The following is a 22,372-nucleotide window of genomic DNA, read 5'->3' as shown; positions in this document are numbered from 1 at the left end:
ACAAGAAGCCGCCACATCCCTCCGGTACGTTGACAGGTGCTGGGCTTTGCCGCTCCTTTTCTCGCCGAGAGTTTCCTAATATAAAATAGAGGAAACTCTGGCGCTAGTTTCCATGGGAGCTGCAACACACGGCGCTTCAGCGAGCATGGGAATGATGGGTAGTGCACATATTTCTCTAATATTCGTACTTCTGGCTTGCTTCTGGCTCCGTGTAGGTTCGTGTGGCTTGGAGCTGTTTTCTCACGAAATAAAAATCAGCGAATTCTCAGCCGTTGCACTTCACCACCTTATTTTTTTTAGGTTTACCATTTTGAATCAGGAGACAAAGCTCAAGAGGGTTCGTTCTTTCTTTCGAAACAAAACCGTAATCAGTAATAAACGAAGCCGCAAGTACAATTGGCCCCCGCAAGTACGAAGACTAGGCAAATGTGTGTACTACCACGGGTCTGCCGCTGCTGTGACCTGGTGAGAATAACCGCAATGCTATTCTCTACCGGTCAAAATAACGAAAACGCTATTTTCACTCAACTTGGCTTGGATCTGGGCGGATCTGTGGAACAATGCGGCTTTTCGTCAAAGTTTACAACGCCGGTTCAGGCAACCTATGCAAGCTTTTATTTTGATGAAGGCACATCAGGCGTATTTTTCACGTGTTTGTGGTCGGCTCACTGTTCACGTCATTGGCGCGGGCACTGTGATTGTGCTTGTTTGCAGTGTACTTTGGCAACGTGAATAGTTAGACTTTGTTTGCGTTTGGAACCGCTGAATTTCATGGTTCACCAACCTTCCTGGTTCGTCTGAGCTTGCGTGTGAAGGCCAGGATCTTTAGGACTCGTCAACCAGTTTCACTGCTCTTCGACTTCCATGATATTTATTTCTGTTGTGTGTGCGGTGGTGACATTGTGGTAGTCCATACGTGTTGCCAGTTTTGCTGGGCGCGTTTGTAGTTTTGCGGTTTGCGCGGCCGTTCGGCAACCTGCTCTGGTTCTTGTGCTTGTTCGCCAAATAGTTCATTTTACAGGCGTAGTAGCATGCAACTCGTATTAGCTGAGCTGTTAAATGCCTGGTACTTTAACCACTACAACATTCTTAAAAGCTGCCAATCATACCTGATTTCCAAGTACAGGCATCACACGATGTAATTTCGATGGCTATCCAGTCCAAGTTTCCTGATTGCGTTAGATACGGAGACTACTCAATCACGGTCCAGAAATTCACTTTCGATAGAAAGCGTAGTGGGCGCGTTCGATCAGAGGCAGCCAGGCCGCAGTAACGAGACGCATGCTGCGCGTTCCTAACACAAGTGACCCCGTTTACTAGCACACATCATTTATGTACACAATCCCATGGAGGGCACCCCAGATCCAACACAGCTGTTGCTGATAAAGGCATTGGGTCCCAAATCTAAGCAGACTTTGAAAGAGGTAGCGAGCAAAGCAATAATCGATGGTGAAGTCCCCGATAGATGGAAAATGCAGTGTGCCGTCCCCTCTCGAAGAGAGTGGCCAGGAGCCGTGTTTTCCTTTCAAGTGCCGCCAACGGAAGTGGGGGAGACGCTTAATCCTCTAATAGGGGCTACTTCCACGTCTTGAAACCCTATTTTCCTTTGTTATGGCCACTTTAAAAGGCGCTTCAACTGCCATCAGCCGCCAACTCAACGTCCGCCTGCAATGGGATACGTCGCCACGGCAAGACCCCCGGTTGAACCCAGACACACGCCCATTGCAAGGATTTCATCGCCAAGGAGTTGAGCAGCTGACAGCAGAAGGGCAGCAACAAGGTGGGCTCATTTCATCTCTCAACGCTCAACGCGCAGCTTAGCACCATTGTTTCACATACGTCCGCTCCGAGACAAAACGTACAAGCAAGAATGGACCAGGACGAGCTGACGCATGAGTGCACAAATGTCACACCACAAGATGAATTTTCCGCATCAAACGTTCGGCCGCAAAGAAAAACAACCCTATCGATGAGGGCTAAAGAAATGTACCAAACGAGCCGCGAAGAGCACTGCCGCAAACTAGATTCTGTTTGGAAAAACGTGGAGAGCGCTCTTCAGGCACTGTCACGCGCTAAGGGAGAACAGTTTACCGGCGCCAAAACGCAGCTTCGTGCAAGTTACGAGTGCTACCAGCATGCTACCGCAAGATACTCATTCTTTCTCGAGAAGGCGAAGACGCCTGAGGCCAGGCACGAATTACAGCTTCAACAGGCAATCGATGAAGACCGTGAGGCGATCGTGAGCGAAAAGTTACGAGAGGCTACGCCACAAGAACGCGACAAGGCACATAAAACAGCATCGCAGTTCTCTCTATCGGTTCACTCAAGAGCTTCCTCGCGATCACGGCGATCGGGCTTCTCCACGATTAGCCTGGCTGCTGTGCAGGCCCGCGTGCATGCAGAGGCCGTCAAAGCAAGAGCTCAGTTTGGTCGTAAAGAGGCCGCAATGCGCTTAGAAAAGGCAAGAATTGAGGCCGAGCTTGAGGTACTACAACATGAAAAAGAGGCAGCTGCTGCAGACGCTCAGGCAAGTGCACTCGAGGCAGCTGTGGAACAGGATGGCGGGGAGTGTGTGCACCCCCACCCACCTTTAGACCGGACACTACGGGTTTCGAGCTACATCACTGAGCAAGCCACCATACGTGATGCCGAGCTTGCGTCTCTTCGGGCGCCTGTTATTCATCCGAGAAGCCAGAGCTTGGAGCATGCCAAAGTAACCAACCACCTCATGGACTTGCGTGACTATCATCAGCCGCCTGCGTACACGCCGGCACCTAACCTGTTCGAGACAACGCGAGAAGAAAACGAGCGTTCTCTGTCTATAGAAGATAGAGCCTTCCTCAATATCATGGATAGGGAATTATACAAAGACAGGTCAAACAACTGGGTTGCCCCTCTACCTTTCCGCTCACCAAGAAGACAGCTTCCGAATAACCGAGAACAGGCTCCCTCTCGCCTGTACTCGCTGCGACGCACGTTGCGAAAAAACCCCGAGACAAAAGAGCGCTTCGTGCACTTCATGAAAGAATATAAAAGAAGGCGACGTCGTGCTCATCAGGGACAAAGAAGCAAATCGCAACGATTGGCCCATCGGCGTTGTCACCCAAAGCCTGCCCAGTGCGGACGGAATGGTGCGCAAGGTGGAGGTGAAGATTGCAAGGAATGGCGCAATAAGGAAACTCTGCCGACCGATATCGGAAGTGGTGCCCTTGTTATCGCCATCAACAAACTGTGGCGTCTAACAAGCAGACACCAGACGGGGAGTGTGCCGTCCCCTCTCGAAGAGAGTGGCCAGGAGCCGTGTTTTCCTTTCAAGTGCCGCCAACGGAAGTGGGGGAGACGCTTAATCCTCTAATAGGGGCTACTTCCACGTCTTGAAACCCTATTTTCCTTTGTTATGGCCACTTTAAACGGGCACCGCAAATGACCTTCAGAGCGTCATTTGTCATCTTTTCTGTCGGCTCACGGAGAGAGTGAAAGCACCGGTCGTCGAAGGAAGAAGAAATGCCAGGCGGCGGTCAGACTCACCCTACCTGCCCGAGCAACAGCACCGCTTTTTTAAGGGGGACTTACTGAGTGCTTTTGAATGTTTGTTGAAATGTGACCCCAATTCCTGTTAATTAAAGTTACTTTTGTTTAAATGTTCACAAGTGTTCGACCGTTAACTGGCTGGATAGCGGACGCTTTGACCCGTCAAATGCGAGCTGCGAGACCAGCATATGCAGGATGAGCATGATCCATAAAAGAAAGGGGGACAAAGCAGACATAAACAACTACCGTCCTATAACAGTGAAATCAGTCGTCTACAGGCTGGGGATGCAGATTATAAAGAAAAGACTACAAGCATGGATAGAAAATGAGGGGGTGCTGGGGAAACTGCAGAATGGGTTTACACAGGAGGTTGGCAGACAATCTGTTCTCACTGACGCAGTGCATCGAAATAGCAGAAAAGGAACACATGCTCCTGTGGCTAGAATTTTTGGACATCAAGGGAGCGTACGATAGCGTGGTTCAAGAGGACTTGGGGGGGAACACTGGACACACTATGTGGGGAAGATGTAGTCACTAATCTTTTAAAAGATATCTATAAAAGTAACAAGGTAGTTATAAAAAGGGATAAACGGGTATCTAAGCCCACAGAAATAAAACGGGGGCTTAGGCAAGGGTGTCCTCTGTCACCTTTGTTATTCATGATGAACCTACAAGAATGAGAGGCCAAATTTGAGGGGAATGGACTCGGCTTCAACCTCCCTTTCATCAAACAAGAAAAAATCATTGAACAGCACTTGATGGACATCTGTGGTAGTGAGGGAGATAGGTTGTATTTCAGATTCAGTAAGAAAAATTCAGCAGTCATGATTTTTAATGATAATGAAGGTAGTGAGCTTAGGATACAGAAGGTCGTGCTAGAGATAACACATAAATACAAATATCTGGGCGTATGGATAAGCAATGCGACCGAGTACCTAAGGGAGCACGAAATATGCGTAACGGCTAAAGGTAACAGGAATGCAGCAGTGATGAAAAACAGAGCACTGAGGAATTACAAAACGTATGATTTTGTGAGAGGAATATGGAAAGGGGTCATGGTTCCTGGTCTGACGTTTGGCAATGTGGTCTTGTGCATAAGATGAGAAGTTTAAGCAAGATTAGAAATTAAGCAACGTGGTATAGGCAGGCTTGCTTTAGGAGCTCACGGGAATACAAGAAATCAGGGAGTACAAGGTGATATGGGATGGACATCAATCGAGGGCAGACAAGCTAGCTGCAAGATAAAATTTGAGAAGCGATTGAGAGAAATGACGGAGGAGTGTTGGGCTAGGAAGGTGTTCAGCTACTGGTACATGAAGAATGTCAATACAATATGGAGGATGTGAACCAGAAAATTGACGGGTAAATACTTAGAAAACAGCAGGGAGCCAAACCAAAAAGACCATTCGGTTAAGAAGAAGGTGAAGGAAACGGAGACCGACATGTGGAGAATCAGTATGAATAATAAATCCGCACTAGAGATCTATTGAACTTCTAAGCAGTAAATTGCCAAGGAAAGGATCTATGATAATTCTCGGGGTAGTTCTCTACTGTTTGAGGCCAGGACGGGAGTATTGCGAACCAAGACTTATCGCGGCCAAATACGAAGGGGTATACATAGTATGAAGTGCGTGTCGAGAGTAGGAGGAAACTACCGAACACTTGATAATATTCTGTAAAGGGCATCACCCTATAGTTCAGGATGATGGTACAGAGTTTTTTAAGGCACTGGGGTTTAAGGACAGGGAAGGAAAAATAGACTTTAAGCGGGTAGAAATAACTAAAAGGAGGTTATCTGATTGGTGGCTAAAATCAAGGCATGAGTGAAAATTAAATCGTTCACTGCAGAATACCAGTCCTCAAAGTATATTTAAAAGAAAAAAAAGAAAAATCTAGTTTTTGGTTCACTAATTATTACGGCTAAGTGGTGTTAGCCACCACCCGATCTAAAGGGTACAGCCATATCACTTCATCCATCCATTCAGCTGGAGTGGTCAACATCACGCGCCCTCTGCCCCGCCGCGGTGGTCTAGTGGCTAAGGTACTCGGCTGCTGACCCGCACGTCGCGGGATCGAATCCCGGCTGCGGCGGCTGCAATTCCGATGGAGGCGGAAATGTTGTAGGACCATGTGCTCAGATTTGGGTGCACGTTAAAAAACCCCAGGTGGTCGAAATTTCCGGAGCCCTTCATATACGGCGTCTCTCATAATCATATGGTGGTTTTGGGACGTTAAACCCCACAAATCAATCAATCAAACATCACACGCCCTCTAGATCCCTCTTTTCGAGATGAACAAAAGCAATACAGGCCTTAACATCTACCAGGTATGAAACTTAATGATTTCAAGGTTCACTACAAGCTCAGCCACACAGGAGGCCTGATGCTACGTCCCGACCATGTGCACACGCTTGACGCCGGCGGTATTGAAGGGGTAGCTGGAGCAACCTGTGGCGAGGCAGCTGGTGACGGGGTAACGATATCAGCAGGTGGCGAAGGACTGCTACACTCAGGCACTGGACGAGTGGAAGTCTGCAGTGGGGTTGAGGATACTTCTGGCAGTGGATTGATGCTACTGAAGTCACCACCAACCGATGGTTCACTCTGCTGAGGGACCAAAAGTTCACCATCGCCCAGTGCCTGAGACTGCTGAGGTATCAGATGTCTCCACTTGCGAACAATAGCCCTTGCGCCCGTCTGTACCACATAAGAACGTGGGTGCTGCGCGGGACTGAGCACTGTGCTTGCACACTCTGTCTCCCGAATCCACACTCACTTCCCTTCCTCCAGAGGACGTAGGTACTTCTCAGCGTCCCGATGGTTCAAATCTTGACACTGGCGGCGACGTTGGGCCGGGTCACGCCTGTTGAAGTCGGCAGCGCAAGGAGATTTGGGAAGAAGTGTGGCTGGAGGCACTGGAAGATGAGCACGGAGGCTGCGTTTCATCAGCAGCTGAGCAGGGCTGCAGCCGGTGACGCCAGGTGCATTGCTGTACGACAGGAGAGCCAAGGGCCCATCCGGATACTTCTTGAAGAGTTCCTTGACCATCCATTCCATGCGCTCGACTTCATCGTTAGGCTGAAGGTACCCGAGACTGCTGTTGTATGAGAAAAGCCGTGATTCAGGGAGAAGGCGCGCAACTCTGCCGACGAAAATTGCGGTCCGTTGTCGTAGACGAGTGTCTCGGGGATCCATGTTTTGCAAAGACAATTTTGATAATGGAGATCACCACTGCGGATGTCGTAAAGCGAAGGGTCAGCACTTCGGGGTACCTCGAGTATTAGTCGACGAGGAGAAGGTAGTCTGCTCGGTCGTGACGAAAGATGTCCACCCCGACCCACTCCCAAGGGCGGCTAGGCGATACCGTAAGAAGCAGTGGCTCTGCTCGCTGTACCCGCGTGGTGGTGCAATTGGGACAGTTTTTCACCATGGCCTTGATCTGGTTTCCCATAGTTGGCCACCAAACAGCCCCCTTGGCGATGGGGCGGCAGTGGTTAACTCCAAGGTGCCCATCATGAACCAGGAAAAAAAACGTGCTTGCACAGAGAAGTGGGCACCAATAGGCTTCCACTTTAAAAAAAGGCCGTCTTTGATAGTTATCTCAGCACGATGAGCCCAAAACTGACCCATGTTGAGAGACAGATTCTGCTTCCGAGGCCATCCTTGCTGGCAGTAAGTCTTGGGCTGCGCGCACTCCCAATCTGCAGCCTGGCGAGCTCGAAAGTCATCGAGCAGTACCGCAAAAGTGGGAGGAATAACGCGGAGTAGGAGGGATAGGTCGGTGCGAAGGGCTGGAGGGACGTCTCGAGGCTGCGTTTCCGGCCGAGCTGGCGTGACAGTGCCGACAAACTTGACACCAAAGGCAACGATGGCAGGATAGCCGAGAAGAGGTTTCTCTAGACCTTCGACGAAGTATAGCTGTTCGTTAATTTGTCTGCCCCACCAAGACAGCCGTGCAGAAGGCACCAAGAAGCTTCAAAGCCTGTTTGCCGAGCCCAAAAAGTTCTTCGCCACGTGGCTTGTCGAGTTCGGCTGGGCAGCCAAGAAATGTATGTGGCACCCCCGAGACGTCGGTGCCGGAGTCTACTTTATAGACGAGGGTGCCCGTCGGCGTGTACTTCTACGTAGCGTCCATTCTGAGCCACCGCCGTGACGGCGTGTAGCTACACAGATCCGAGACGCTTCTTCGAGCGACACATTAACGCGAAGTGACCTCGCTTCTTGCAGCGATTACAAATCGCTTTGGCAACTGGGCAGTTCGACCATCGGTGAAACTCGTGACCGCGAAATTGGCACTGCCCGCTGTGGCTGCCGCTCTGGAAGCTACCGAGGCTTCGCCGCCATGGCTCTTCTTGCCAGAGTCCCGTTTGTCATGTAGTCCATTTTGACGCTGCGCTAGATTACAGGAAGTAGCCGAGTTGGCGTGATACGCCGACGGCGGTTGCTCAGCGGCGAAGGTCAGGCATTGCTTTTCGCACTCCGGGCTTCGTGTTGACGGGCTTGCACGAGTGCATCGTTCAAGGGGGGGCTCGGGGTTTAGCTCAGTTTGTCCGAGAGACGTGATTCCAGCAAATCTACGACCAAACTGTCACGAACAAGACGCTATTAGACAGCTGGCGACAAATAATTTCACTTGCATACCATGTTTTTCAGGGCACTGAAGAAACTGTCAGCTTCCTTGCCGGGCTGTTGCTTCTGCTTGTGGAAGCGAGCACTCTCGTACACCTCGTTTATTTCGTGCACGAAGTAGCTTATGAGCGACCGGGTGAGTTCCGCGTACGACTTGTAAGCGTCTTCATCGGACATGAGCGATCTGAGGACGACGCGTGCCCGAGGACCTTGAAGTAGAGGAGCGTCCTAACCCGCGTCTTGACCTGCGCTGCGTGCATGCCAGTTAAAAAATTGGCCCCGTATCTGCATGTAATCTGCCAATGCTGTCGAAAGACGATAGTCTTGCGTGTGAAGAGAGTGAACAAGACATTTATTTGATGTTGATTTGGTGCGCAAGAAAATCGGTGAATGGTATTCTGGAGGCGCTGCGTTAGAGTGCCTCGAGTGTGCAGCGGAGGCGAACAAGCGCATCAAGTCGCGTGACACGTGAGACATAAGCGCCATCTGGCAGTTGTCTTAGAAAACAAAGCGCGTGGCTCTGAGACGGGTATGCGCGCCCGTCTCAGAGGTGATAAGGGGTAGAACGCAAGGCGGCGGGTAGGTGCCACCACCATTTCGTTTTAGCAAAGCGTTGGAAACGCTCACCTCAGTTCCGTGCAAGCGTTTCATGGTCAGCGCAGCGTGATAAGCGCTACGGTCCTTAAAATTACTTATGTATGCCTTTTCTAATAAGAGACATACATGCAGAATATATACCTGTTAAGATGCCCCAGACATGCGCAATAAATGCTTTTTGATTGACAATTGCACAAGCAAGAACGCTCAACTTTGAGCAACATAGGTGGGCGCTGTGGATGGGGTCGGCCGTTTCAAGTACCCGATGCCCTTAAGAGTTGACAAACAGACAAATGTGCAGACATACAGACCGAAATTTTTGCGCCGAAGGCCCCAAGAAAGACTAACGTCTTTAAAAAGCGTAGTAATCGAACTACTGTAGGCAGGGAAGCCACTCGCCTGCATCGCTGAAGGAAAACAGAGGCGGGCTCCGGAGACTGGCTGGAGCAAAGGCAGGAAGAGGAAGACCGGTGACCGCGGGGGTGAGATCAGGAAGATTGGTAACCGTACCGGTGGAAAGGGAAGCGTCGTTCTTAGCCATGACGGAAGCCAGGAACCAGAGATTCCACTTCTGAGACCATGTCGTGGGCATGTTCGAGCAGAGGCGGCCAGGGATGCAGGCCGAAGCCCGAGGGCCGCAGTAACGAGACGCACGCTCCGCGTTCCCAACACAAGTGACCCCGTTTATTAGTACACCATCTTTTATGTACACAATCCCATAGAGGGCTCCCCAGACCCAACACAGCTGGAGTGATTTGATCAACATCATGCGCTCTCTAGAGAAAGTGCCCATGTGACACCCACATGCTCAATCAATCCTCGCTATTCGCTTCCATGGCTGCACGAGCAATGAAAAAACATTCGACTGCGAACGTGTGGCTAGTAACCCATGTTTCTACGCATGGAGCATCATGTGCCTGCAAACTAGTTGGTATTCCGTACTTCAAACTGTTCAGCGCTAAACACAGCAACACAAGTGAATCGAGATTTAGAGCCGACATCTAATTGAAATTTATCACAACTCCAAAATTTATTGCCTACACCCGAGATTAAAGCATCATGCTTATGCTGAAAAAAAATCAAGTGAAACATAAATTCACAGAGACCACACAAGAAAAAAACTAAAAGCAGCGATATAGAACATTCCAGTGAATCCTTATAAGCAAGTTCTTTGCAGAAAAAAAGTATTGAAGGTTCTGGGTGCCATCATGAGGATGAGTCATCAGAACTTGTATTTTCTCAGACAGGCGCTGGCCATCGTATTTCTAACTATGAGAACCTAAAGAAACGTCCCTACTCATGTATTTTTTTTTGCAAATTTTTCAGTAACCATATGTTTAGAAACTTTCTTGTTTAACCAATGCACTGAATAAGCAATCTCATTTATGTGTTTGAAGTAGTGTTGTTGAAAGACCTTTGAACCATAGCCAAGCTTTGCACCACAAAACTTTGTTGACTATGCAGTAGGCATCGATTACAGCATATGTTGGTTCTGTGAACCCAGTTATGTGGGTCAAAGAGACGGGTGCAGAAATACACAGTTGCAGGAACATTGTCAAAAAGTAAAAACCGCAGATAGAGATAGTTCTTTGGCTTCTGATTGTTAATCGAGAATGTGGTTGCCAGCCTCTCTTTGAGAAGACACAAGCTCTTGCAGCTGACCTTTATGATAGCACCAGGATTATCATTGAAGCTGCATAAACAGCTAAAGGAAGCTGGAAGCATTAAACCTTCGATGTTCCTATCTCATGAAGAACTGGCTTACCTGTATTCATCGTCATGACCTATTTTGCCTTAGTTTTTTCTTTTCTTTGTTTCAGTGTACTTTCACGTAATTTATTTTTTCTTACCATGAGCATGTAAATATTTGGGTGTGGGCTATATATTGTATGTTGTATAAATTTCAGTTGGAAGCCTGCGTTTGTCCTCGTGTCACTAGTGTTGCTTTCTCTGCTGTTGTGCTGACTATTTTCAAATCTCTGCGCAGATGCATTGCTTGCATGTTGAAATCGACACAGTGAAAAAACAAGGACGCAAGAAGAACAAATACACACCACTGCGCCGTCTCGCAACTAACCTTATAAGAAAGCACACCATTAGAAGGAAACCAATGGTATCAAATTCCCCTGATCTGATGGACCACAATTACAAAGTTTAGCCCTGCAAAAGCTAGCATGGTGCAGAAATTTGAAGTGGAAGAGGAAGTGAAAAACGTCAATTAATGTAATTTAAAAGGTATTTTTACCACATCTTATACACGGGACATTTATGCGAGAAAATTGTCATCAATGTTTGAGAGAGATGACGATACCGGCATTCAGAATTACTAAAATATGGATGCTGATTACGAAATAAAAAACATTTACTCCATTTTTATGTTCTGGCTGCACGGGGCGCTTGAGGAACAAAAGCTTGAAATGAATGACATCTGTGTAATTTACCTGAACAACGCCCCGCCGCAGTGGTCTAGTGGCTAAGGTACTCGGCTGCTGACCCGCAGGTCGCGGGTACGAATCCTGGCTGCGGCGGCTGCATTTCCGATGGAGGCGGAAATGTTGTAGGCCCGTGTGCTCAGATTTCGGTGCACGTTAAAGAATGCCAGGTGGTCGAAATTTCTGGAGCCCTCCACTACGGCGTCTCTCATAACCATATGGTGGTTTTGGGACGTTAAACCCCACACATCATTCAATTTACCTGAGCAAGTTATCAAAGGCAAGAGGCAATAAATAAGTGCGAGTGCCATTTTGCAAAGCGACGCAACTTTTTTTCCTTGTAAAGTACAAAACAGCTACCGAAGTTCTTAACATACTCGCTTGATGCCTTGCGAAATTAAGCAGCGGCAAAAGGAGAAATGCCGGTATTAATTCTTCTGCAGAGACAATCCTCACGGTTGATCGCAGGGCCTCGTCAGTGAGTCTCAACTAGAGAACTGACATTTTAATTAGGGTAAAAGTATCGGCCTCAGGCTTGGTCACTGAAGAAAGGTTGGCGGAACACGTGTTTCAAGCCTCTGATTTAATTTGTGACCAGTGCCGAGTGTTGTTCTCACGTGAAAACAACGTGAGCAAAAAATTTATCTGTTATTTTTGTCTTTTTTGTTTACAATTAATTTTTTTCTCTATTTTAGATTCTATTCTATTTTTCTTTTTTTCACTTTCCTCTCTCACTTTTTTATTCTGTTTCTTCCTCATTCTTTCTACGCGACACCTTGCTCTCTCCGCACCTTTTTTCCTTCCTCACTCGCTTTTCTCTCGAACCAACACCCTCTAGACTAGCTAAGGCCTCTCCACTTTCTCCTCTCCTTAGCGCCTACGTCACCACACTAGGACGGAGCTGCTTCGCCGTCTCTCGACCCGCTTTCGGGAAGCTCCCCTTCCGAAGCAACCCGTCTCCATCCAACACCCTCTAGACTAGCTAAGGCCTCTCCACTCCTCGGTGACGTCACCACACCACGACGGGCGCGGAGGACGCGTTTTCAGAAAGACGCATTGCTTGCGCCGCTCGTTCGCGTACTTATGGCGCGTTGCAAGCTCTCCATTCGTTCTCGTTTTTGTGCCGTGGCTTATATATATATTGTAGAATCAACAGTCTTTTAGAAGCGTATGCGTCTTTTCTATTTGTTTTACGGCAACCAAAGCCAGACTCTTCATAATCTATATATATTTACTTCACTCAACAATACACAAACGAACTATGTTGGGTGTAACGAAAATGTTTATTAAATTATATAAATGGTCAAGTGCACTTGACGTTTCACAGACAAGTGAAAGTACCAAACCGTCAAGGTTTTAAGGTGTTCAGCTTCCGATTTCGGCCACTTTCTTTTGGACAAGTTGATCGTTTTTAAGTTTACAATAGTTTTTCAGCAGAATATTGGTTGCAGCACTAAGTAGGTGTTGTGGCACTAATCCTGGGCTGTGACCGCTATGACATTCCTCCAAATGGCTGCCCTCCATCAAGAGGTTGCACGTCAGCGAAAAAAGGACTTGCTTTTATTTGGGGAGTGCATGAAAGACAGTAGAATACTTGTGACTTCGCAGTTTGTCCAACACTATTTCGGAGGTCATAACAGCATTCACCACTGCAGGTTGGGGAAACTTGAGTCCTCCATGACTCATGCTCTCTATTACTTCGGCGTTTTCCAACACGATGTCCTCTTCTTCCACTAAGTTTGTTCTGCACGCAGTGCGTGACAGCTTCTTAAGTGCCGCATGGGCACAATAGCCTGCGACGTATCTTATAGAAGGAAGATTAGGAGCCTTCATTTCAATGTCCTTAGCATTTACTTCAATTTTGAATTTCTGCAAAATGGCCTCATCAAATTTGATTGGAGGCGTTTCCGCATCCATCTCTGGCAACTTCAGGGCACTCTGTAGACGAAGCTTGCGTTCGGATTCATATATCTGCCTAATGGAGACATGGTATTGAGACCCGGAAAGTTGTCGATACTTGCCAAATCTTTCCTGCAAACAGTCTGTCTGGAATTTGCCCAGGAGTACATAGTCAAATTCAAGGTATTCGAGGCAATATGCGACAAGCTTGATCAATGTCTCTGTAGTGAGTCGAAAAGCACTGTGGGTCTCCCGTGTGAGAATTCCGTTATCGAACTTCAATTGTTCCCACACGTCAAGCCACTGCATGATGCTTCGAAGGAATTCCACTTGTGGGCACAATGTTTGCGTGATGGGAGTCTGCAGCACATCGCGAAGCCGTCGTCCTTTGTTGGGAGACTTAACATTAATAATCTTCCACCACGTTTCTACAACCCTTATGAACTGTGCAGTTCCATGTGCGTGCTGCAAGTCATAGCGCTGGTCATATGTTTTTAAAGCAGCTGTCGTGGATGGATTAAACACTTTCAGGGCAAGTTTAACATTCTGCCTCTCCATGCTGGAAAGATTGAGAGCTTTTATTGAGAGCATTGGAGCAGCCTTCACAAGTTGATCTTGTTCCTTTGAGTGAAGATCCCGGAAGGTCTTGAAAGATGCTGTGAGAATTTTTGGGCTGCCATGCAGATCCAGAAGAAAAGGAAAAAACATGCATGTGCCACTGTTCTTTTGATTAATCCAATTGTTACGAACACATTTTAACAGGCGAACAGGATCAACAACAAAAAAAGAGGACGTGTGGGATCTGATGGGTGCGGGTAGGAGCTGCTGACTTGATGAATTTCCAAAAAAAGACATTGTTCTGCGATTTCTAGAATTGTTATCCGTGATAACAGCAATGACGCGAAGACCAACTTTTTCGAGCTCACTTATGATGCTCCGGAGGACAGTGTGAAGCTGTTCAGCGTTGATTTTATCAACTTGCAAAATATGAACAACACTTTTTTGAGCTGAAAGAAGGCTTTGCATCAAAATACATGTGCTGTCTTGGCTGCATTCGAAGTTTTACTGGCAACGCCGACGATTGTGCCACCTTTGTAATCTAAATACGGTTGTATATGGATTTCATTGATTATGAGTACCACAGTTTTTTCATGATCCTTCATTGCAGTCACGAGTTTCTTCGCATACAGCAACAATGAAACATCCTGTTGTTCAGCTGCCGGATTTACAACATGAGAATTGCATACACGTCTGATTGTTGACTCATGCGGCAGTTTGAGACCTCCGTAGTTCCTCAAGTATCTATAGGCGTGAAGAGAGATGGTAAATAGGAGGCTCGAAAATACTAGCAAGTCGGAGGAGTAGCGGGGTGACTTGCTTAAAAGGAGCATGACTTGTTCCTTTAAGAATGTACAAGCATCGCGTCGCTCCTCGTCTTGCATTTCTTGATTCATTGCGTCCTCAAGAAGCGACACCACGAGCTTTAGTATGCCACTGGTCTTGTCCTCGGACTTTAAGGTAGGTGTCTCTTCAAATCTCTCGACAGCTTCCAGAAGACGCGTCAAGCACCGAATGTCATTCCCAGTTTTGGGAATGTATATACAGGTATAATTCGGCGGCTTGATCCACTCGATTACGAGGTTGTTCCCGACGGCATCACGATCTCTCACGACACCGATCGCGATCTGAAGCCGTCCATGTCGCGTGCTTCAAGCCGTTTCATCCGCGTTAACGAACTCAGTGTATTTTGTTGTTGTTGTTGTTGTTGTTGTTGTTGTTGTTGTTGTTGTTGTTGTTGTTGTTGTTGTTGTATCGCAATTTAATGCTTGTACTTTCCTACATCATTTTTGGACTTTCATCTTCTGTTGAAGCAATAGGACGATGCCTTTTTCAGAGGGGGGGGGGGTGGCAACGCCACGTTCCTTTGTTCAAGATTTGTTACCGCCATGTTACACTATGTTCAGCGCAAACCATGCCTATGGCGTTAGAGAAGCTTCGAGGCTGTAGTAGATCGTTTTGTTAAGATTACGCCCACTTCGTGAATCTTTCAGATTATTGTTGAACCAACGTCGCTGCTAGCGATAACGCTAGAATGCTCTATGGCAAGTTTATAAATGCCGACACGCTTCGCTGCTTGTCAGTTGATCAACGGCCGACGCTGCATTCGCCGCTATCAGGGCAAGTGTGCTACTGTAACCCGACTTTCTGTTTACCGGGCACAGGTTCGCCCAAATAAACAGTTTGATCTGATTATAGATTCTCCTGCCTTCAGCGACGTCACGACACCGTGATAATATATGTGCGTCTAAAAGGTTGATATATGACAAGAAGATAAAAAAAAACGCCAGATCTGCGCGGGCGGCGCAGCACAGTCACAGCGAAAGCTAGAAGAGCGGCCTTCCAGAGCCTTTTCGAAACACTGATTGGGTAACTACGGCAAGCACACTTGCTTGATACTCACTAGGTCATTATTAATAAATTTATTTGGGTAGTAGGCCGGCATTCGCTATGCTATTTTTTCGTCATTCTTCTGAGAAGCGTAGTATCCAATAAACATTTGCAAAGAATTTTGTGCCAATTGTTCATGCAGTGGCTGACGACGATGAGGGATTATGGCTGAAGTGGGTATGCGCCACAGTTAATAGGGGAACAAGAACAAGCTTTTGTGATGGGTTGGAGCATTGGACGGCCCACTCGTTACACTATTCGCATTGTGCGACGACTGGTTGTTCTTTCGTGGTTTTAAAACGCTTAGTGGTATTAACGCGATTGCTTTTTCGACATAAAGCCTGCCTAAGGCAAGTTTGCCAACAAGTCACAAGTACCGAAGTAGCACAGAGGAGAAAGACGAAGACGATGTTTCGAATGGTTGCTTTTTCCCAGTTTTCCGCCGCAAAGGATTCATCGGCCTTGGGCCGAGGTGCTGCTTATGCTTCAGCCAGCGGCAATGACGTTGTGCTGCCTCGTCTTTCCACCGGTAAGCTGGTCATGGATTCTGTTTTTCTACATGTGGACTTAGGCGGTTGCCCTTACCGGGTGCAGATCTTCAGAAATGCTCTTCGGGACATTGTTGACTTGAAGGCAATAAGCTCTATAGGTCTATTTGAAATGTCACATGTATGGATGGTTACTTGCAAGTCCACGCTGACGAAAACCAAGCTATAATCACACGAGGTGAATTTTTCGTCAAGAGCCGTAAGTGCCTTCTGATTCACCCGGAACCCACAGAAGTGAAAATGAAGGTTCTCAGGCTACCTGAGCATTTGGAAGACGCCTACATTCGAGAGGCACTGCATGTTTTCGAGAAAACTAAGTCACTATCGGTAGAATGCTCGAAAATATCGGACATGGAGCAAATGCAGACTCTTAATCGTGACGTTGTGCTGTCCCTAGCTCATGGAGTCTGAGTGGGCGACATTCCTAACCTTCTGAGTGTGTAACACAAAGCCTCATTCTGATCACCGGCCGCCTACCTTTGTGTCTTCGCTGCAATAAGGTTGGTCATATCCGTCGAATTGGCAGGACTCCTCGCTGTGATGACTGTCGGCGCTTTCGTCATACAGCTGAGGACTGTGTCGTGATCTATGCTAACAAGCTAGGACAGCACACACAACACCATGACGATAATCTGCAAGAGAATATCATGAATTCCAGAGACGTTCTGGATGCAACAAGAGATACTCCGTCAACGACACACTCTGCGGACTTCTATTGATTGATTTGTGGGGTTGAACATTTCAAAACCACCATATGATTATGAGAGACGCCGTAGTGGAGGGCTCCAGAAATTCGGACCACCTTGGGTTCCTTAACGTGCACCCAATCTGAGCACACGGGCCTATAACATTTCCGCCTGCATTGGAAATGCAGCCACCGCAGCCGGGATTCGATTCCGCGACCTGCGGGTCAGCAGTCAAGTACCTTAGCCTCTAGACCACTACGGCGGGCTGACTCTACGGGCTTCACCAACAAGGATGCACAAGATGCAACAGAGTCAGACGTGGATAAAAGAGATGAAGTTCCTGCATGCAAAAAACCAAGAGATTCTTGCCAGCAGCCAACCCAAAATGACTACAGAAAGCTTCTTACGCAGATGGAGGTTCCTACGAATGAGCTCATTGGAGATGCTCCAACTGCTTGTGCCGTAGCTTCGCAGCAGTATCTTCAACACGGTACGACGTCAGAAGAAGATGTGCAGGCTTCTGTGGATACTGCAATACCTAAGCGCAGGGCCATGTACAGCTCGGAATCAAGCAACGAGGGTGACACAGGGACTGTTAATAAAAAGACACGCCGTTGCCGAACGACCAATCAGAACACTCGGAAAGAAAAGTGCCGGCGGTCACGATCTTGAAGTCCTGGTGAGGGTTCAAGAGAAGTCTCACCATCGATCTCTCCGACTGACCACATGAGGCAACAAGTGCAATATAAGGTGTCACTGTGCTAATGGGTGACTTCAATCGTGTATGTGACCTAACCATCGTAACCATAATGGTCAGTCAGACAGGAGTGGCGAGCTTTTATCCGGAACTGTAGACAACACCGGGCTCATTGACATTGGTGTGTCGGGCCAAGTGACTGCATATACAAGAGTTCAAGCTCTTATGCTCACCTTGACCGGATTTACGTGTCCTCATCACTTCTTTCCCGCCAAATCTCCTGTACCGCTCCACCAGTGTCGTTCTAGATCACTGTACCGTTATTGCACAAATTCGTGCAAATTTCAGAAGCCGATTCCGACCACAATGGGCCTTTTGGAAGTTAAACACCGAGCACCTCTGTGATCAGGAATTCAATAATCGTGTGCGGAAAACATTAACGCAGTCTTTTTCAAGAGGTTTAAATATACTTGCTGCTTGGGAGCTATTTAAACTAGGAGTTTGTGTTATGCCTATAAAGATTGCAGCTACTAAGTCTTTCTATAGGAAGAAAGGGGAAAAGACACTGCTTAAAAGTTTGTGCAACCTTTCTAAATTGAATGTGAGACACCGAGATCGTACTTAAATAAAATTGAAGATAATAAATGTCAACTTCAAAGATATTATGCCGCTCGTTACAGAGGAGCACGTATTAGGTCTCGGAATAGACGTACCTTAAGTTCAGAACAGCCAACGCGTCCAGTTTTTCTCGATGAATAACGCCACGCAATTTCTAAAGTTATCCCATATCTTTACTCTAATGGTGTTCTTGTAACATACATAAGAGACATAACGTCGACATTCGAAAAGTACTAAGTTTATGTAGTGCTCTCCGTAACCCTGACTTCAACCTTACCACGAGTTTTGTTTCCGTTTTGAGCCCATTGGAAGATAACGATTGTGCAGCCATTAGTTGTCCAATATTACAATACAGAAAATTGAGCACGGTATTGGCAGCTTACCTTCATCGAAGTCACCTGGCCCTGACGTCACTTCTGCTGAATTTTACAAAACTTTTAAAAATGCTCTTTCTCCTACATTGCTGGATACCTTTAAAAGAAGTTTTGACATGAAGACACTCCCGAGATCCTTTTGCAAGAGCCACACAGTTTTGATGCCGAAAAATTCGGACAAGAAAAAACTTCGCTCTGTTGAGGGTTACTGGCTACTAGCGTTGTCAAACGCTGACTACAAAATTTTCACCAAAGTATTATCAAATAGGTTGCAATTTGCGATGCCCATTCTCATTGGGTCCCACCAAACATGTGGGATTAAGGGCCGATCTATACAAAACAATATACGCGTTGCTCGTACTGTCCTTCAGTACTGTTATGGACAACAAAAACACCTTGCAATGTTACAGGTAGACCTTGCAAAAGCCTTCGATCGTGTTAGTCATTCTTTTCTTTTCGCTCTCCTGGAACATGCCATTGTCGGCACTGCTGTGCTTAAAGGCGTCGAACTATATATGCTATAATCAATCTTCGACTCGTCTTGTTGTTAATGGTCAGCTGTCGAAACCAGTTTCGATTTGTTCGTCTGTGAAGCAGGGCTGCCTATGTCCCCACTTCTGCATGCCCTTTATCTAGAGTATGCTTAAGTATATTGATCAAGTAGTATTCGCGGATTCAACATATTAGGAACTGAAATGAAAGTATTAGCTGCAGACGACGTAGCCGTCTTCTGCACAGATAAACTAAGCATTTAAAATGTGTTATTTGTAATAGACAAATTTGGTATAGTATCAGGAGCTCGTTTGAACGCCTCGAAGACTATGGGATTATGGTTTGGCTCGTGAAGTAGCACACCTAGTCAATACGCAGGAATTATTTTGGACAAGAACTTCACCAACATACCTCGGTGTACCGTTAGATGCGTATAGATTCAGTGCGCTTAACTGGAAAGAGCGCATCCCCAAGCTTGAACGACAAGCCCAGACATTTGTTCCCCATCGCCTATCAATATTTTGGAGAGCTGAAGCTTGTATAGCAGAACCAAACGTAACTTTTTCTCGTCCACACTCGCATACATGCTTCACAATAACCCGAAACAATCCTGCAAATAACTATAAATCCTGTAATCACCCGCAACCACTGTCCATGCCCGATAACCAAAACCAGCCCCTTCCTGATAATAAAACTGCGCAATCACTTCACCACACTTTTTCTCCCGTTTTTACAGAAGAACCTGTTGATAACTACCCTGATTTTCCAACCTGTGCTCATAACTTTAAGCTGATATCACCTTTAATCCGGCCGGTGTGGCAAATGTAATTGAAGAAATGAAAGGTGTCAGCCCGCTTGCCGCAGCGCTGATTGACTCTTGGGGGAATACAACTAAATCTAAAAATCATTGATGCTTTTTTTTTCTTCCGCGACGAATTGTCATATACTGACACTTTTTTATTCATACACTTGGACACTCGCAATCACTGGTTCATCGGATAACTACCCAATATCACTAACACAGCCAACGTATTGGTATATATTTCTTCCATAACTACGTGAACATCGCGGGCGAGGCACAAAGTCCGTGTCAGTTCCTCGTTTTTGTGCCTCTCCCGCGCGGTTCACGCCACAGAACTAAATGCATGGGCGGGAAATAAGTTCTTTTACATTACGTTGAAGATGAGTATAGCACCGCTTCAGAAGACCGCCACTTGAATGTGACACACTGAAAAGCTCTAAGTACATTCGTTCTTTCTTTTTTTCTTCAGAATGCGTTTGGCGTGTTAAGTTGGTGGCCGGAAACAGCTAAATAGGCTGTATTACGAGACAAAACAATAGAACTATGAAAATATTTCACATTCTAGTACTGCGTGCGCTTGTCCCGTACTTGTCAACGCGTCTTTTCATTCGCGCATCTTTTTACTCTCAGGAAAGCGATGTAAATAACGCTTAGATGATCTTTGAAATTTGCAAACCTGCTGTCTCAGCGTTATTAAAGGAAACAAAATATGGCATAAGCTTTAGTGTACAGCTATTGTGTGGTACTGGGTTTTTGCGTTTGAATTTCTCAGCGCTGCAACAATAAGCAATGGTTGATTGATTGATTGATTGATTGATTGATTGATTGATTGATTGATTGATTGATTGATTGATTGATTGATTGATTGATTGATTGATTGATTGATTGATGTGTGGGGTTTAACGTCTAAAAACCACCATATGATTATGAGAGGCACTGTAGTTGATGGCTCCGAAAATTTTGACCACCGGGGGTTCTTTCACGTGCACCCAAATCTGAGCACACGGGCCTACCCCATTTCCGCCTCCATTATAAATGCAGCCGCCGCAGCGGGGATTCAATCCCGCGACCTGCGGGTCAGCAGCCGAGTACCTTAGCCAGTAGACCACCGCGGCTGGGAAGAATACGCAATGGACAGGCTGCGCTGTTTGAATGTAGTACGCTTGCGTGAAGACTATAAGGCGTTATAAAGGCCGCTTCTAAATGACGTCTACTAGCATACCCCGTAAACGTTTTCCGTCATTATAGCATCCCAGCACCCCTAAATTCTGTAACACGTGAACCAAGGAGGTTGCTGAAGCGCCGTTTGTTAGGGAGGGTGGCAGCGTATGGGCGAATTGTCCGTCATCTTCGCTGTTAAAATGCGATGCTGATTTCTTCGACTGTACACGATTCTTGTCGTATTTTCTCCGTCTCGCTTTTGCACACGAAATCGTTTAATGTGTGGTCCCCCAAAACGTCACTGACATATTTGCGTTGCGCAAATACCATCAGTGAAATACAGATGACACAAAAAAACATCTCAAACGGAAGAGACGGTTTAGTTGACTTGGGGTGACTTGGTAGTCCAACCCTCGAGCTCTGAGCCTCTTTTTCCATGAAGACAGCTGCCGGGCGCTCTAACTCTGCTACCGACGCTCACAAATGCGTCTTACATATCTCTCGCACCTCTCCTTCACAGCGGTCTTGCTTGGCGGAGGGCGGTGGCGACGTCAAAGACCGGCAAAGTGCAGTACTGCGTCATGAAACCAATGAGCGTCGGCAGTGAGCGCTTCGGTTGTTTTAGCTTTGCATGGGTGCGGAAAGAGGCATGCCAGCTGGATGCAGAACACCTTCCCGCGTTCACGGCATACGAACTCTGCCTCCTGCGTTCCCGAAGGCGCTGTATGGTATATGCACGGGCACAGACGTAGGTGGTCCTATACTACTGGGAAGCGTGCAACTTGGTGTTTCTGTTCTCATATGGCAACTATTCAAACAGGTGTTATGGGCTTGTTGATGTCATATATGCGCGGTATGAAGCATATGCTGTGTCCCGGTGCATGTTAACTACTTCCGCTAATACAATAATTACATCATGATTTTGGGCGTTAGTCGTCGGGACGGAGAAAGGCGTCAAGGGAAATGCATCAACTTCAAATGGTCCTATCACCAATGCACATTGCAACCTCTCATACATCAATGTACAATAAAGAAAACACTGGGCTCTAGTGAAGACACGCTTCGTTTTTGTGTTACAGCAATTCGTATGACGGAGAAATCAATTACTTTTTTTTCTTCCGCTCTGTTTATCTTTGACTTTACTGAGCGTCTGTCTAAATTCACCGTACAAGTAAAATAGTTTCAGTAAGCACTACTTGTATCTCGATTCTCTTTATGTGTGTTTAACGGTGATCACATACAATGTGCATATACCAAATAGCTCAAACCTACCGCTTTAGTTCAGCTATTAAAGCACAAAATGATTACGTCAATAGAATCTGGCACTTTAGGACTATAGAGCTGTCTTTATTCTGACTTGCGATAGCCTAAAGTTCAGTTAATGCCTTCTAATGGGATAAGTTGTGTCGTAGCTGCTATACGAAACGTGCGACTACCTCCACCCTCCTCCCCCTGTATA

General features: G+C 46.7%; 2 pseudogenes; both read right to left on the bottom strand.

The window, feature by feature from the left end:
• Positions 1 to 5,885: 5,885 nt before the first annotated feature.
• LOC142777168 (uncharacterized) lies at positions 5,886 to 6,587 on the bottom strand (annotated as a pseudogene).
• A 5,966-nt stretch (positions 6,588 to 12,553) lies between these two features.
• LOC142775258 (uncharacterized) lies at positions 12,554 to 17,724 on the bottom strand (annotated as a pseudogene).
• Between the last annotated feature and the right edge of the window lie 4,648 nt (positions 17,725 to 22,372).

This window comes from Rhipicephalus microplus, chromosome X (assembly GCF_043290135.1).
Source record: "Rhipicephalus microplus isolate Deutch F79 chromosome X, USDA_Rmic, whole genome shotgun sequence".
Lineage (NCBI taxonomy): Eukaryota > Metazoa > Arthropoda > Arachnida > Ixodida > Ixodidae > Rhipicephalus > Rhipicephalus microplus.
Note: the sequence above shows the minus strand (reverse complement) of the source record. Positions and strands in the feature narration are given on the sequence as shown.